Source organism: Acromyrmex echinatior, unplaced genomic scaffold (genome assembly GCF_024713525.1).
Source record: "Acromyrmex echinatior isolate Ae372 unplaced genomic scaffold, ASM2471352v2 Scaffold21, whole genome shotgun sequence".
Lineage (NCBI taxonomy): Eukaryota > Metazoa > Arthropoda > Insecta > Hymenoptera > Formicidae > Acromyrmex > Acromyrmex echinatior.
This window is the reverse complement of record NW_028259055.1, coordinates 283,304-296,343: the sequence shown is the minus strand read 5'-3', so window position 1 is coordinate 296,343 and position 13,040 is coordinate 283,304. Positions and strand designations below refer to the sequence as shown.

The window sequence follows — 13,040 nt, the reverse complement described above, 5'->3', positions numbered from 1 at the left end:
GTCATGTCTCTGCTCGTATAATGGCCGTTTTTCCTTTAATGCCTGGCTCAAACACATCAATTGTAATCGATAGCGAGCTCGATTACCGTGATGGTAACAGCCGTGATGATTTCGTTCGGTTTGAGCAGCTCATAATAAACTACACCCAGCTGATCCCACCAAATGCAGAGCAGAAGCTTCGAATCATGGATATTCAGCTTTGCCGACAATGTTGATGCATGGCCTTACCCCACGATCTTCTACACTTAGCGTTCATCATAATGTATCTTTTCACCGCCAGTCACGATACAATGCAAAAATCCTTTCCTTTTCTGCCGTTGAAGCAGCTGTTCACACGTGAAAAGACGCCGTTCGATGTCTCTCGGCTTCAACTCGTACGGCAATCAATGTCCTTGCTTTTGAATCATTCCTAATAATTTCAAACGTTTCGTTGTGTGATCAACTCCTAATGATTCTGAAAGTTCAACTAGCGTTTGACATGAGTTTTCATGCAGTAATGCCTCCAATTCTTCATCTTCAAACTTTTTCAGTGCGGCAGAACGTTCTTTATCTTCAACATCAAAATCATTATTTTTGAAGCGTATTTCTAAACCAATCTCTGCATGTTGTTTCCGATAGAGCATGGTCGCCGTGAGTCTCAATAAGAATTCTGTGTGCTTCAGCTGCAGATTTTTTTTGAATAAAGTAGTGCAGTAAAATTCCCCGCAAATACTCTTTTGTTGGTACGAAACTCGACATGTTTAATACTCTGAAATAAAAAGTTGTTTACACTTCGGCGAGATGACATACACTGAATTTCAAGCTTGCTTATCGTAGTTCCTTATCGATGCGTTCCCATCTTCAACTACACGCATGCAGTTCTTCTGTTAACGCCATTTGTTCGAAAACAGCTTATTCAAGGTCCCAATACTTTTCAAGTTATAAAGCTTGGACATTAGCATTATCAGAAATGTCCAACCGACGGCTAAAACCTTTTAAATATTGTTCAGGATCATGACCTGGATAATATTTGTCAAGATCAAGATCACATTAGAGATTGTATCTCTTATTTTCATTTTTAAATAAAAATTAATTTTTAGTGCAAAAATGAAAATAAGAGGTATCATTTTTAATAGCCTTAGCCTTGAACAAATGTTACCCAGGACATGATCCTGAATAACATTCAAGAGGTTTTAGCCGTCGGTTGGACATTTCTGGTAGTGAATGGTGCTAATGTCCAAGCTTTATAACTTAAAAATGGAACCTTGAATAAGTTCTCGCTGTTTTCCAACAGATGGCGTTAACAGAAGAACTGCATGCGTGTAGTTGAAGATGGGAACGCATTGGATAATGCTAATGTCGACGGTATTCTAACTTTCAAGCTTTATAGCTAAAAAGTACTTAATGAAAAATAACTTATTGTAGCATTTTAAAAAACTCTTAACCAGCTATTAGATGTTGGAAACATTTTTCTCAAAATGCTTTCCTTTCGACCATTTCTAGACTTTTCATACATCCTGTACATTTGTCGGAAAATCCGAAAAGCTGTACTGAACAAAATAATTACAAAAAATAGATATGTTACACATTTTTCGACTCCTCCGGATGATTATCACCGTTAGAGTCGCAACAAACAATTTTAAAATTACAAGAAAAAAATATTAAAATTCGGATAAGGCCTTATTGTAAATAAGTACCAAAATTTAATCATTCTATTTGAAAAAAGTGATCTTGAAAAATCAGTTTTTTCGAGAATTGATTTTATTATTATTTATATCCCTTCAAATCATATAACTTTTGTATAAAATATCTTTGTCTTTTTGTTTTTTAGTTTTCAACATATTTCTGCATCTTGTTTTAGATGAGACACCCTATGTGTATATATGTATGTATGTATATATATATGTATGTATATATAATTAGGATAATCTATCTTTACTCTTGAAAAAAAATTTTTTTCGAATTCTTTTCGCGGCACCCCTCAAAATGATTTCAATCCACAAAAAAAATAAATCCTCTAAAATTTCAGCTTAATTGGACAACAGGAACCTGTACCGAGAGCTCGTTAAACATTTGAATTTCCCTATATTATATTATCAATATTGTCTTTTAAAGCGTATTTTCCAAAAAAAAACGGCCTAGAAAACTTTTTTTTTAATATGTGTGTCTTGCTTTTCTGCATTATTTGAGATCTTATATGTCTCATTTAATATAATTAGGTGAATTGTTAATGATTAAGAGATAAATATAAATAGTTCAATTCCGATATATATATGCCGCTGGATAGTCCTTCACTGACATTTGATTTTTTTTTAGGGTATTATCTAAAATTATTCCAATGTACAATATAGGTAAACTATACTCGTAAAATTTTAAATTAATAGAATAAGAATGGTGCCGACAAATGAGATTCTGTTTGAAAAAATATATTTTTTTTAAATACCTTCATTGATTTTTCATAATTTATATATTGTAAATTACAAAGATAACTAATACAAAACATAACTAATATAAAACAAAACTAATATTAAACTTGTTAATTTAACTATAAAATCAATTTTCTAACTGTAATGATTTCAAATAATGACAGAGTTGAACGGGTAATAAAGCTAATTACCGATCATAGTACTATTGTATCAAAGGATGAGGATTTAAAGCAATTTTTATTAAAAATTAGCGACCATCGTAAACAGTTTCCGAATATTAAAAAAGAAATCATTTTTGAAACCATTGAAGTTGGAAAATTGATTTTACAGCTAAGTTAACATTTTCATATTAGTTATCGTTTAATTTTCCCACAACTACTCTGTTATGCCTTTATGTTATATTGCGTTATGATTTCAGTTTCTTACTGTTAATATTAATGAAATTATTGTGAGTTGAAGCGCGAGCGTGGCGTAGCTACGAGACTGCTATGCCAGAGATCCTGGATCCCAGGCAGAATCGAAAAATTGTATGCTTGTAACTCCTCTCGACAGGCAATGGCAAGCCATCAGCCATCAACCATGAACCATACCCTCCCCTTATGAGTAATTATATCCCATCCCAAATGCAAGAGTTTCAAAAAATTCTTTTTTTAATACAAAAAATAAATATTTTGAATTCCTAATATTTTTTTCATAGTAGTAGACAGTGCAAAGTTTTTGCTGATACAGTTCGTTTATCTCAAAAATAATAAATAATACTTAATAAATTAAATTTTTATTAGATGCGGCGTATATACCAGAGTTACCTATTAGAAGAGACCGAGGCACCATGAGTCACAAAAGTTGAAACTCTCAAAGGTACATCTAAATATAAAAATTTTTGTATCATTTTTTTTTTAATAATTAAAGCATAATGCATATTTTAAAATTTAAGAAGTGTATTTAGTAAATATTTATTAATTTTTAAGAAAAAAATAAAAATAAATTTTTTAAGAAATGACCCATGATGCCCTATACCCGGGGTACCATAAATCACACACAAAATAGTAGGATTATACAAGAAATAACGGTGACAAAAGTTGAAAAGTATTTTCAATTTGCACATTCTTAACATAGTCACTAATACAATAAAATGTAATTACAACTAATAATTATTAAATAATAAAATAGAAAGTTATAAGAAAACAAATGAGAAATAACTATTAATATAAGATAAAAAATTTATTGCGATAAAATAAAATTAATTGCTTAGAAGTATAAACTGCTCTTTTAATACATATATTCTGTTCCGTTTCATCATGAATATTTAATGTATGACTCATGGTATCCCAACTATACATTTAATTATACATTTAATAGAAAACTATAAAAAATAAATGTTAGATTATTACTTGTAACGTAGTAAGTTGAGAAAAGATGCGCAGAAACTTGCACCTTATCTTCGTACATGTATCTTCTATTACAAAAATAATATTAAAACATTTTTATGCGGTTAAAAAGTTACTATGCACCACGAACATAATTAATAATCGATGCTTTTCGATACAATGGAATTTAATCACTGCCACCTAGATAAAAAGTATGGGCAACGAAGTGACAGTCGTATTGTATCAGCAATATTAATTTAAACATTCTAAATTATGTTAAACAATCGATGATCCATAGAGCCTCGGTTCTCCTATATAAATTATGAAAAAATCAATGAAGGAATTTTTAAAAAGTACATTCTTTACACAGAATTTCATTTGTTAGTCGGCATCATTCTTATTCTATTAATCTAAAACTTTGCAAGTATCATTTATCTATCAATTCGAAATGTAATCTCCATACAGACTTTCCAAATTCAAAATCAGTAATAGAATTCAACAAGGCGAATGAGAGCGTGATAATCAATACGCAAAATAATAAAGTAAGAATACTTATTACAGTGAAATTTCTCTAACTTCAGTAACTTCTGTAACTTCTTCAATCCCCCTTCTATATATATATATGACGTCGTATATAAAAATTTTCAGTGTTAAAATAAGTGATGTTGCATTGGCATCTATGCAAACGTTTTCACTATATGTAATACATGCTATTTCTTTTTAATGCTCCACCCCTAATACAATATATAAGAATGGGGAGAATCTCTCTTACTTCTCACAGCCCCGCATAAAAGTTATGAAAGTTCGCTGTACTTCTTTATTTCATTAATCTAAAAATCTATAAATTGTACATTTTGACTCTCTCCCTAAAGTCTTCCTCAGCAATTACAAAACATAATATGTCCCTCCTTTATAAGTCTACTTTGTCATCAACATAGGTTTGTAGTTGTAAAAATCTGTTAACATTAAATTGTTCTCATAAATTGACTAAAAATTTTAAAAAACGAAAAATAAGAAAAATAAAGGGATTCACCTCAACATACAAAGAAGCCGTCTTAAAACTTCGGATCAAATTTTAAAAAATATGAAATTAAGCTTCGTTGAAAGAAATAAATTAATTAAATAACAGTTCTTACAAGTGACATGCTTACAATAAAGCGTTAAAAATATAACTGATAAATTTTAATTCTAAATAACGTGTCGGTCAACCAGATAAATATTAAAAGGACAGGAAACAAGTCAAAAATAAAACATTTAAATCGCACAATATAAATCGAAAAATAACAACTATTACAAATCCTTTAAAAATCTGTAAATAAGTGTAGTGTAAACTTTCAGTATCCGATCAGTAAATTAAGACCATTCTTTTACATATGAATGCATTACATGTGAACGCCTTTCAGACATTAACCATTTATTCAAAACTGGGGATACACTGGATCGTAAAATTATCGGATATCGGATATCCGAAAAGAATATAACATGAAATATTCAGAAAGGCAATTTTTCGAGTCAAATTCCGATATTTTCCGGATATCCGATCGGATTCCGAGACAATGTCAAAAAAGCTGAATAAAAAAAGAAAAAGGGAGCAAAAAGGAAAAAGAACTATAAGAGGAAAATAATGATAATTATGATTTTAATATTATCGTCCGAGTTTGATTATCAATAGAGATGATAACTGTAGAGAAAAAATTGTAATTCTGCAGCAATATATAAGATATTATAGCACATTACGAATATGCATACTTATTTATATATACTTATTTATACTTATTTATATAGAACATTTATATAATAAAAAATCAACAATTTAATGATGTAAAATTTCAACTGAATATATTCCCGGATACTAATGATATACGATTATCCAATCGGATAGTAAAAATGTGCTGGATAACGGACTTTTCGGGTAGTGTAATATAAGAGAATTCAAATGTTTAAGCTATCGGCACGAGTTCCCGTTGTCCAACTGAGCTGAAATTTGACTGGAATTATTTTTTGGATTGAGACCATTCTAAAGGATGCTGCGAAAAAAATGTGAATAAGATGGATCACCACAATATGTATGTATGTATGTATGTATGTATACACATACACACACACACACACACGTGTTACATGTGACTGACTAAACAAACAGAAAATAGAAAACGTATAGCAAATAACAAAAGAATTCAAAAATCTAACATCCAAGAATCAAATTAAGAATCTTGTTCAGACTTCTTACACAGAAGACATAAAGACTGTAAAAACTGTAAAGACTGTAAAAATCAAAAGATGTAAAAATCTGTATACATCTGTACATAGATTTGTATATCTGTATACTATAATCAATTCCGCTCTGTTCAGAAATTTTATTTAAAAAAAGGTAAAGGCATGATTTCAGAAGAAATATATGAACAGATTAATATTTTATAGATTGAGAGATTGATTTTTAGAGATTGAGTGTGCTTGGTAAAAATTAAAAAAAATAAAGAAATACGTAATAAATTTATAAAATTTAAAATTTATCAATTTTCTTACGAGTTTCTTATAGGTTTTTAATTAAAACTTGTAAGTGTAAAAATGATTATACTTTTTAGTGCACAGAATATTAGTTTGAAAATCTTAAAATTTAAGAGAGAGGCCTAAATCGGACCGTATTCCGAATAGGACCTTTTTAATTTAAATGAATATGGTTAAGCAGATTTGCCTGTTATTTATAATATAAATAAGCCCTTATAAGACACCGAACATGTGACAGCAGTTTGATAGTTCTCTGTCATAACATTCATGAATAAACATAAATTTATTTTCAGCCGTCGTGCGAAAATTTGTTTAAAAAAGAAAATCATACCTTGTAAATTATTATTTAAAACAGTGCTGGGATTTAGTTGCATATTTCGGCCGATTTTCAGTTTGGTTTCTGCTAAATCCCAGCTCTGATTTAAAAAGAGATTTAGAAATTTGAAAGATAATTGAATTTAAGATAATTAAAGAGCATAGAATTAAAAAATATCAAGCGTTTTATGATCATTTTTATTGTAAAATTTGTTTCAAAGTTCGAAAAGATCCATGTCCAAATCGGATCTCTTTTTGAGTGTTCAAATTGAACCTACAGTACAGTAGATAACTTATAGGCCTGGTTGTAATACTGGTGATCAGCCGACCAGATCTGGTCCAAGGAATTAAATCAGTAAAATATCATAAAGCATCAGATTCAGTTTAATTGAATTTTATTAATTTCAATTTTAATAAAAAAATATAAACTGTCAGTAATTTTTTTCTGAATAAAATTTTTATTTTTGTCAAATTACTTGTTTTTACTCAATACTAACAAAAATATATTAAAATATTTAAAAATTCTATCTAAAAGTCCATAATAATAGAAGTGAACCACAATTGTTCCAAATCGGACTGGAAAAAGCGTACATTTTCCATTATAGTTCAATACAAATGAGTATATCAAAATAGTCTCAAGCCAAAATGAAGGGAATAAATGATCTTTCTAACAGTACCTTCGGTTTTACGATCGGATTTTATTTATACCTTATAGAGACCAAAACTGCAAATAGATCCGCCTTATCCCACTTCCCTATACATTTATCATTAAAAATCATGTTCATTTATCATTAAAATTAACTAGTTCCATTATACTGTTACTTAAAACCGGCAAACACTCTACATATTCTACCTCTGCTTAACTGTCAATGATAATTCGAAATAACATACACTGAAATTTACCAAAAAACATTTTTTATTTAAGCCGGTTAGTCCATCCATTCCTATTACATTCCTATTATTGAAGATCTTAAGTAATGTCTTAAGACGCTAATACGATTTTGTGAGTGATATTCATAGTCCGTTATATTTTATGACGTCTTAAGTAATGTCTTAAGATGCTAATACACTCTTTGTTTGGTTCATGACATCTTAAAATTGTACTTAAGACATTGTATTTAAGACAATCATAAATATAAGAATCGACTATAAACACCATCCTGTGATTGGTTTATGATCTTTCAAAACTGTACTAAAGATCTTCAATATAAGAACTGAGTATAGATATTAGCCTTAGTATATTTATATAACGATTAATTTCTCCACAAATTAATGTCATAATTATTATACAAATTTTTCTAAAAAAAAAAACATGTAAAAGTTTTAAAAAATATGCATATAAGATGTGTTAATATATTCAACGTACCATAAAACCAAATCATTTAAAAATATTTTCAATATATATGTTTAAAATAATATCTATACGTATATGTATATATGTTATGGGAAATTCAATTAAATGAATATTATGCGTAATGGGCAGCCAATGTAATACATAATCACAATTTGTTTAGTCAAAGTAATTAATAAAAAAGAGTTGATCAAATTTTCCGGTCATTATAATGAGGAAAATAGCTTGTTTGTATCAATATTAATCATATATGATTAGATGAATTTTTGTTAAGCCAAGCAGAATTTCTAGTTATTATAACAAGATTTGAGATTTTACAATTAAAACGGTTGATCGATTACACTATAAAAATTTATTTATTATTTTCCTGTTGGATCCACAAAACTTCCAATTACATTCACTAGATATACAACATTACCAGAATTCTTCTTAATGTTAACCTTAACGTATCTAGCAGATTCTATTATTGTGTAAGTCGGTGCGAGACACGAGTGGGGCAAAGGCGAAAACGAACACGTATTGTTTAAATGTTTTGTCTCATGCGTGTATTGTAGTATCCTATAGTGAAACGGAACAATTACTGAATTTGTTGGATCAACTATAATAATAAGTCGTAGTACTCATCCGCCTGAATAAATAAAAAAATCGAAAAGAGATTAAGAAGAAAAAATGAAAGAAATAGACAAACCCACGTAGTTAAATCTGCAGAAATAGATTTTAAGCAGAATCTGCTATGATTTATGATACTAGAAACGCAACAAATAAACAGAAATTGTTTCGTAAGCACAAAATGTAGGCAGAATGTTGATAGGCTGGCAGAAGATTTGATCAGAGAATGTTAACAGACTATTTCAACTGATGTCGCATTTTGCTTCCGTTCTAAGCACGTGAGTTGACATTCTATGTTAGCAGCAGAAACCGAGCAGGATCTGCTTAGATTATGAGAAGTGTTGCCATATTTGGTACAATTATATCAAATATGATACATTTTTAATTATATTGACACATTGTACTTCATTATACATTGCAAACAGTAAACAAATGAAAAAGATAAATCAAAATTTTTTGTATATTTTAATTCAATTTGGTACATTTTTACTATTTAGTTGTATATTTTTCAACAAAATTAAAGGCTCACCTGTTCCTCTCTACACAAATAGCTAAATTTCAAGATATAACTTCGTAAAAAATCATCATATTGAGATGTTCAAGAATTCATTTTACAGCTTGAAATTTTTACTTTTCAGATCGGTATTTTAGAGAATAGTCTCACTGACATTTTATGAAGTTACACAAACATAAATAAAGCTGCATCAAATTTCAAAATTTTTTACAAAATTTGCGAAATTTTACGATGCGAATTAAAAATTGCACACAAATGCGGTTTACAGCTTTCAAAAAAGTGAATCTTTACCTTTAATTTAATTTTATTGACCTCTATACGATTTTTTTTCATCGAGTTAGTCAATATCGAAGCAAAAAGGATCATTTCGCGAATCGCTCCTAAAACGATTACGAAGAACGAAACACAATCTCATTTTAACGCAGTAAAACTATAAAAAAATGAGAACTCAGTCAGTTATCAAAAGATAATGCAGAATGCATATTCTGTAATGCTCCATTTTCCAAAGATGAAATATATAGGCTCAGTGCATAATATGTGAAATGTGAAATCATGAAGAATGTGCTGGCTCTGATAAAAGTCAATATGTTTGTGAATTGTACAAATAAAAATGCTTTTTGATGATTTTTTGAAAGCATTCCATAACCGGAATCTTTTATCCTTCTTCAGCTTTTTGTAAATTACATTTGTTCTGTATACCCGAAGAACTTCTACTTACAGCATAATTGGAATCACTCTATGACTAACAAATTATGGCTAATTTATACTAATAGTTATATCACATAAATATCTATTGAATTATTTAAAATAAAACAAAATGATATTCTATTCCCACATATTTTCCTCTATTTGTTTGTTATGGAACTTATATCGGAGGATAATTATTTTCAGTATTATTAATTTTTAAGAAACTAAAATTATATTTAAATTACTATAAATTTCAAAAAATTAAAAACTTAATTACACATCAAATTAAAGATAATTGTAATGTTTAAAAGTAGAATAAATTCAAAAGAGGATTTCCTTCTTATAAGATTAAGAATTATTTTAAAACTGATTTAGAAAGGTAATGTTTAGCTTTCTAGTTATTTTTAATTTATTTGAATAACAGGGTGATTGATAAGTAACGATAAATTTTTCACATAGGAGCAGAATGAACTAAACTGAAAAGAAAAGTCCTCTATCTTAAAGTCCTCTTTAAGTAAAAAAAATTAAAAATCAATTTTCGGCAATTTTTAGCAATTAATATTTTATTAACTGTTGTAAAATGGTAGAGGATTTTTCTACTTAGATTAGTCCATTCTATTTCCGTGTGAAAGATTATCGTTACTTATCAAACACCTTGTATATATTACATTCATGTGCATATAATAAAACCCAATGATTAATCAGATTTAAATAAATTATTTTCATTTATCTATAAATATCCTATATTTTATTTTTATATATAAGTGGGTAAAATAAAGACTTTATTCTCACTTAATTTAGTTCAATATTCTCATAAATATAATTTTTTAAAATAAAGTAAATTAGGTAGATCTTATTTGGGTCAGGTATCGTATACATTATATATATATATATATATATATATATATATATATATATATTGTATTTATGATTTTCAATAAAATTGTGTTAGTTTGCATTAGCAAAAAACTGGCCTTTTTTTATTATTTTTCAAGAAAAATATTTTTAAAAATAGTATAATCAAGTTTATCTTATTATGCTTTAGTATCATATATAGAAGAGAGTGCCAAACTACTTTGCGTACCTTTTATTTAACCCTTCCGTTGATACACTTATTTTTTCGATCTTTTTGACACACTGGGTGGCTCACACCCAGATCAATGTTTAAACAACTGACATTCTTATTTAAAAAATCTAATCATGAAAAAAATTATGGGTCAATTTCAAGATCTGTAGAATACATTCAAATAGTTTTTAATTGAAATTTCATTACAGTTTTTGTGAAAAAAAAATTCTTGAGTTCAATGAATAAGGAAAAAACGAAAAAAATCTTTGAAAAATTGTAACTTTTAAAATATTCAATATTAAAAGTTAAAAATTTACAGAATTGTTGTTCAGATATGATACTTTGAAAAACAAATTTGTAAGTTTTGGATAAAGGAGATATTTATTTTGCATATTGAATGTAGGCTATTTTGAGATTTGAAAAAACAGAGATTTCTTTATAAACATTGTATTTTTGTTCTATAAAATAAAAGAAAATTGAGTTTTAAAGAGTTGAATTAATTTTATGGGTAGTTCACACCCAGTATGTCAACGAAGAGTTAATTATCTTCAATTTTTTATTATATTTTCCATTTGACATTGATTTGAACGCAAATTGAATATTAGAAATTGTAACTTGATGTTTTAGACAATCTATTATTATATGTTTAACATTTTACCAATAACAAATTAATTTAATATAAGTCTTTTTGTAACATGCAGTAAAAAGTAACAATCACTTAAATTGTATCTATAGGTTTTTTAAATACTATTTCTTTTGAAAGTACCAAATTTGAACGAAAATAATTAAATAAAATATAAGAGTAACAAAAGAATTATTAACTAATACCTAATTTTATTAACTTATCAAAAAAAGATTAAATATTTAATAATTAATAAATAATAACAAAACAATAAGAAAAAGGATGACAAAATAAAACTAGATTGAATTTATTTTTGTAAATTATTCATATCAATTAGTTTTATTATAAATCTTACCCCTTGTGTTAGTATGATTTAAGAAACTCTTGATAGATCTTATAAAAAATACTTAATCGACCAGTAAACCAACTTAATCTTTATAATAATTGGAATTGTATACACAATGAATGTAAAATAATCTATAATAAAGCTTCTTTTATGGAAATATAAAAATTCAGAATACAACTGTATAAATATATTATAACTGTATAAATATATATATTACATAAATTGGTTAAAACTTAACATCACTTATACTTGATTATTTTTTACAGTTTTGGCGCGCAAAACAAGATATAACTTGTTAAATCTTTGTCTTTATTATTTATTTCTCGTTTATCTCATATTTTTATTAATAAATGTTGCTCATATTAAGTAATAATGTAAAATATTAATGAGGTATGATTTAGGTGACCCACATTTAGTAACTCTCCCCTATATATAAAGAAAATTAAATTATAATACAATATATAACATTAAAAAAATATATGCCACCTTAAAATAACTTTGTCATAAACTTTCTCTTAATTTTCTTTTATATATTGGCCTATACTCTGATTCCCTTCGAATTCTCTTAATTAATAAAGAAAAGAATATTTCTCAACTCCAACAACTTTCCGATGAATTTAAAATTTAAAATGTGAGATACTTTATGTAGCTTATTTAGTAAATGTATTAAAAAAATAAAGAAAATTTATATAAAAAAATATATTTTGGAGTAACGTAGCATAATTTTAGACATGATGTAACAGCAGAAGTAAATATGTTATTTTTTCTGATAAAATGATATATTATACAATATAAGAATATATATATATATATATATATATATATATATATATAATATATATATCATCAAGATCAACATCTTTCTTGGCTCAATTCAATTTTTGCATTTGCGACTCCTACAACTTTCCCTCTCCTATAATTTCAATTCCATTTTTCTCTTTATTATGCATTTCTTATTATAATATATCTTTACACTATCCCTATAAGTATATTATATTTTATTTGTTTTCTTTATTATTTGTACCACATCTTGTTTATTATAAGCACAAGTTGATTATTATGATTGATTAATTATTATGACACAAAACGAATAAATTCTTTACACACATATACACGCATAAGCACGCATATGCATATATACGTACATAAAAGAAGAGTTATAATTACCTAATGTGTACTATTAAAACACATTTGTAGCAAAACACTTTTATAAACAAATCGAAGCATAAATATATAATATACTAATAAAC

General features: G+C 27.3%; 2 protein-coding genes across 10 annotated transcripts in view; both read right to left on the bottom strand.

Moving 5' to 3' along the window:
- Positions 1 to 13,040, bottom strand: part of Ecr (ecdysone receptor) — a 233,759-nt gene that overhangs the window by 104,292 nt on the left and 116,427 nt on the right. The window lies entirely within an intron of this gene.
- Positions 1 to 13,040, bottom strand: part of Pfas (phosphoribosylformylglycinamidine synthase) — a 241,992-nt gene that overhangs the window by 180,402 nt on the left and 48,550 nt on the right. The gene's annotated exons all lie outside the window — the stretch shown is intronic.